This window comes from Cimex lectularius, unplaced genomic scaffold, assembly GCF_000648675.2.
Source record: "Cimex lectularius strain Harlan isolate CLEC.00 unplaced genomic scaffold, Clec_2.1 scaffold290, whole genome shotgun sequence".
NCBI classification, from domain to species: Eukaryota; Metazoa; Arthropoda; class Insecta; order Hemiptera; family Cimicidae; genus Cimex; species Cimex lectularius.
Genome location: NW_019394207.1, coordinates 937,935 through 943,495, shown reverse-complemented (window position 1 = coordinate 943,495; position 5,561 = coordinate 937,935). Strand labels below are relative to the sequence as shown.

Here is a 5,561-nt window from a genome sequence, read left to right as displayed (position 1 = left end):
TAATACTTAGTTTTAGACGTTTCCGACAATATCTGGTACACAGACCATTCACCCTTTACACAGACTGTAGCGGTTTAGTCCATTTTCTACAAGGGGACAGAGGAAGAATATTAAATAACCCAGCCATAAAATGGGTAACTGAGCTAGATTCTTACTCCTTCAGTGTTAAACACGTAAAAGGAAAAAATAATAGCGTGGCAGATTACCTTTCACGATTCTCAGATTTACCCGAAACAGATGAAACGGAGAAGGAATCTAATCACATAAATGCCACCTTTTTTTCATCCCCGCTGCAGAATTTGCCGTCATTATTTAACGATTTCGGACAGGCTCAAAAAACTGATTCTTACATATCAGGGAAAATCAATAATAATGATCCTAATATCAAAATAATTAAAGGCCTTGTATACTACGTGCCAAATGGGGATAAAGATGTAAAGAAACTACTAGTGCCAGACAGCATGAAAGCACCCTTGTTCCAATATTTCCACTATAATACGTATGGGGCACATCTCGGAGTCTCTAAAACTCTAAGCAGGATGAGAAAACTACTCACATATCCCAAAATGCATCGCGACATTAAGGAAAAGGTAGCTAAGTGCGAAACTTGCATGAGAATTAAGCCGAACACTCATCCGTATGGCAAAATTTTGCACAGTACTCCACCTAAACGTACAATGGAGAAAGTATATATAGACTTCATAGGACCACTACCAACGTCTTCCGCTGGAAATAAATTCATTTTTGTGGCTGTGGATGGCTTCAGCAAGTTTTTATTCGCTATCCCTTGCAGGAAGACAACAACGGAGGCAGTAATTAGAATTCTCAAAAATCACATTTTTGCGCAACATGGGTTGCCCACCTTCATCATTGCAGATAGGCAATCCTGTTTTAGAGCGCAGCAATACAAAAACTTTCTTTTTAACTTGGGCGTCACCTACATTGCCAATATCCCACACTATCCGCAATCAAATCTTGCGGAAAGGTATATATCAAGTATAAAAAAAACAATTAGAGCTTACCACAGCAATTCTCAAAAAGGCTGGGAAGACAATTTATTTATATTCACCAGTGCTCTCAACTCGGCAAAAAATGACACCACACAATCAACTCCTTCCTTGATATTTCTAGGACGTGAGTTGCAACATCCACTCACCTTAAAATTAAACATAGAAAACAACGTAAAGCAAATCCCACAAAAAGATATGGATCAAGTGTTAAAAACAACATACGAAAATCTGATACACGCCAACAAAACACGCTTAAAACTCTATAAAAATGACACATCAATAACGCCACAAATTGACGACATAGTGTACAAAAAAACTTATATTTTATCCAGTAAGGACAAAAACATCTGTTCCTCACTATGTGAAAAATTTTCAGGCCCTTATAAAATTATAAAAATCTTTAACAAAGTCTCCTATTTAATTCAGTCCATAAATAACCCAAATGTGGTAATTCATGCTCACATCACCCAGCTGAAACCTGAAAACAAACCATGATTAAAAAAAAAAAAAAAAAAAAAAAAAAAAAAAAAAAAAAAAAAAAAAAAAAAAAAAAAAAAAAAAAAAAAAAAAAAAAAAACTTACCTTCATCTTCTCACTTCATCCTTCACAAGCATCCTGCTGCTACCATAAAAAAAAAACTAATATAACAAGTAAATTCGAAGCAAAAACAATATTGAATTATATTAACAATATAACTGGGTACCTGGAATGTGCACCTTCATTGTAAATAAACTGTAAACTTTACATTGAACACCATTTACCCTGTAAGTACAAAAATTTCTTTTTTTTCTAATTTTTTTCTTTACTCTATCGAGGGTGTATTTATGACGAACAACCCGCGCAACGAGGAGAGCGCACCGGCCGGCAAACCGCCGAAGCGAGAGAGGGGATCGAGGAGGAGCGAAGCGGGGACGGCAGAGCTAGCTCAGGCCTGGAGAGAACTCATGCGAGAAACCGAACTTCTTCCTGCTTTTTTCAAAGGCGCTTACTGCAGACTAAAAAGGTGGACACCGCCCCGCCTCCACACTCACTGTCACTGGCAGCAGGACATCTTTCACGTGGGAACGGCTCGACCGGCTAAATTGGACTCACATCAGTAGATTTGTTTATTTTATTTTATTTACACCCTTTGGGAAAGGTTTCATTGTTTAGTTTTTTCATTGTAAATAAATTAATGTAAAGGTGTACATTTTGGTTTAATTGTTGCCCGTTGTTGTTTTTGTTTGGTTGAAGGACCTTGGCGATAGCCGTCACAAGACATATGAGAGATTCATAGAAAGACCATCCACAAAACTGACTGAAGAATTACTAGAAGGCAACAGCAACCGAGCGACAACAATTCTAATTCGACTGCTGACAGAGCACTGCCTAAGAAGGCATATGCACTGAGTAGGAGTACGGATTGAAGAAACACTTGAAGATACTACCAGGAAGAGGAGGAGGACGCTGAACACATTTTATTCTTTTGTGAAGGTCTATGCAGGTTCAAATTTTTGTAAATAGGGGAGAAATAGCCGCAAACAAGATTTTCCAATAAGGAGCCGCTGGCAAGGTTTTTTAAATTGATCAACAACCTGAAGCTGGCCAGTGAGTTGTAAAAACTGAACAATACACATTCACAGGACGTGGTGCCTTGGGGTCGCCTCTTTCATCCCTATCCCTTATCTGGAATAAAAGGCGTCGTTAATTTCTTTAATAAAGAATAAAGAAGATTTTGAAAATCAATTAATCTATTTGCGACACTTGATTGGGGGGGGGGAAACTCTTTTACCTTTCTCACGTTTCTTTCAGACAAGGGGAGGGAGCAAGTCAAATTAAACGGATCATTTGCTCAATTTCCTTCCCCCAGTTGAGCTCTATGCCAGCAGTTATTCCTGTTTAATTCCCCATTCTCGCCCCGACTCGCACCTTTTCTCATCAAGCCCAGAACCGCTTGATTAAAATAGTTGTTGAACAATTTCGAACTTTTACCAAGAGGTGTAATATTGTGTCCTTTAGTCCTTGAGAGGTGGGGGTGCCTTGTCTTCCGGCAAAATTATTGCAGTTTAGTTGGGCAATATCGTAAGAAGTGATATATACTACTTGTGCACCCCCTCACCCCAGGCACCCCCAGGGGACATATTGGAGGAACATTGTTCATTAAATTATTCATGCTATTCTAGGCCGTCCGCTTTCCAAATAAACATTCTTTTATTTTTTGCTGTAAGAGAGGGTGGCTAAATGCTTTTCGTTTTCCTTGTGTACATCAAACAATTATCAATTCTTTGCAATAACTAGCTTCAATAGAATTTAAACTTACATATAAATATACCAAAAACAGTTTCTAACAATAATAATTCAATAAGTCCGGCAAGAAAGAGAAATGTAGCTCGAAGTGTCCCGCTTAAGGGAAGGGTGTCATTCTTTGCCTCCATATAGAGATCATGTAGGTATGTCACCCGATAAAAGAATTGTGCTAGAGGACAGCAGGACCTACCTAATTTCTATTCTACCCACATCAAACTATATTTTTCTCTCTCTCTTCTTTGTACTCTACGTTTATCACTTTCTCTCTTTCGATTTTTCATTCCTTTCCTTCCTCTCCTATTTTTTTCTCTCCTCCTCCTCTCTTTCTATCTCTCACACTCTTTCTCTCTCTATCCTACTCTCATTCACACTTTCATTCTCTCTCTCTCTCTCTCTCNACACACACACACACACACACACACACACACACACGCACGCACGCACGCACGCACGCACGCACGCACGCACGCACGCACGCACGCACGCACGCATACGCACGCACGCTCCCTCACTCACTCACTCACTCACTCACTCACTCACTCGCTCACTCCCTCACTCGCTCACTCGCTCGCTCAGTCGCTCAGTCGCTCAGTCGCTCACTCGCTCACTCACTCACAATCTATCTATTTATCTATATTTCTATCCCAACCGCACACATTGATAACCTACCAAATATTTTTAAATAAGTATTTTTCGAATAAATTTTTTCCTCATGTTTTATAGACTTACCTAGGCGTTATTAGCCTCCTTTTATACTATTTTCACGCTAGATATTTTTATATCGTTAATCAGTTCCCCATCAGTAGTAACCTTCTGATAATGAAAATTGTGGCAATCATTTCTTTTCACTACTCTTTCCTTATTTATACCCGAGATTTAATGACGTCCTACAAATTCTGCTGCTGAAATATCGCTCTAAATATCAACAGTAGACTTTTGTTTAGGCTGAGAAGAAAGCCATTTTTTAAGGAAAATTAATTATCGGCTTCACACCACCTGATTATATGCATAAATTTAAATTATTGTAATTTATGAAATCTTGGCAAAAACAAAAGTGTGAACTGTCGAAAACAACAATTAATCGAAGGCTATGGCACTGGGAATCACGGTGTACGTAATTTAAACCCCTGCATGGTTTCTCTTTCGAGTTGTTAAAATAACTCTGTTTAAAGAGCTCATTGTGTTTATTACCATATAACAGGGTTTACACTGGGGTTAACTGCGTAAACGGCTTTTATCACAGTGTCTGATGTGTATTCTTTGTCTCTCACGGCAACCTCTTAAACTTCCCCTCGAGAATAATACAGGGTCTAAATATCTGTCTATCTAGAGGCAATCTCAGCATGTCAGGTCAGGAATGTCGAGGGTGGCGGAGGAATAGTTGAATTTACAATTACGTATTGTTTTAATGCACTCTAGAATGTTTATCACAACTAATAGTGCATTACAACTTTATTTTTGATAGGGTAATCGCTGCTCATCTAACGTACATTGTATCGTTTTATGGTCCCGCAGACAACATATAATCCATTCGTTTAAATACGTCCGCTGGAACATTTTGTGTAAAAAAGGCTTTAATATTTTTGCCATTTATAATTAAACAAAAATGTGGTTTTCGTTCAGGTGAATGATCTTAAACTTAGGTTTGGGTAACCTAAAAAAAGTGCAAAATTAGTGTAATAAAGGTATGCTATTTGTGAAAATAATTTAGAGTTAATATATTTTCAAGGTAAAAATAAAGTTTTCGTGTACATAACTTTTTCATTTTACTCGTTCGCTTTTTTAAGGTTATCTGTCTCCCTTTCTTTCTCCGACTTAATTAATTTAGGAAATAAATATAATTTAATATATTTAATAAATGTAATTTAATTTTTCAAGTATCTTCTACATTGAAATTCGAATTCAAGAGATGAACCTTATTACCAGACAATTCACTTTATAAAACAAATAGAAACGGCGAGACGTGAATCATCGACTGGATAAATATATCTGAAAATGATCTAATGCCCTTTGCATGTTTGTTCATTGGAAATAAAACGATATTCTCCACCCAAACCCTTTTTACAAAACGGGACCAAACTGAGAGGTAGGGAAAATGAATCATTTAGCCAACGCCAGAACATATTCACGTCTCCCGTTTTGGTGTGAAATTCAACTCAGGCGAGCAAAGCTTGTAAATGTAGAGACAGGAGATGGGTAATGATATACCATAGTAAACCTGCCAGGGAGGTGCCCTCTCATATTATAACCCGGTTACATTTAGTC

General features: G+C 37.8%; 1 long non-coding RNA gene across 1 annotated transcript; it reads left to right on the top strand.

Moving 5' to 3' along the window:
- Positions 1 to 1,592: 1,592 nt before the first annotated feature.
- LOC112128245 lies at positions 1,593 to 2,215 on the top strand. Its single transcript, XR_002910911.1, has 2 exons — positions 1,593 to 1,733; positions 1,826 to 2,215. It is a non-coding gene; the product is annotated as an uncharacterized LOC112128245 (long non-coding RNA).
- The last annotated feature ends 3,346 nt before the right edge of the window (positions 2,216 to 5,561 follow it).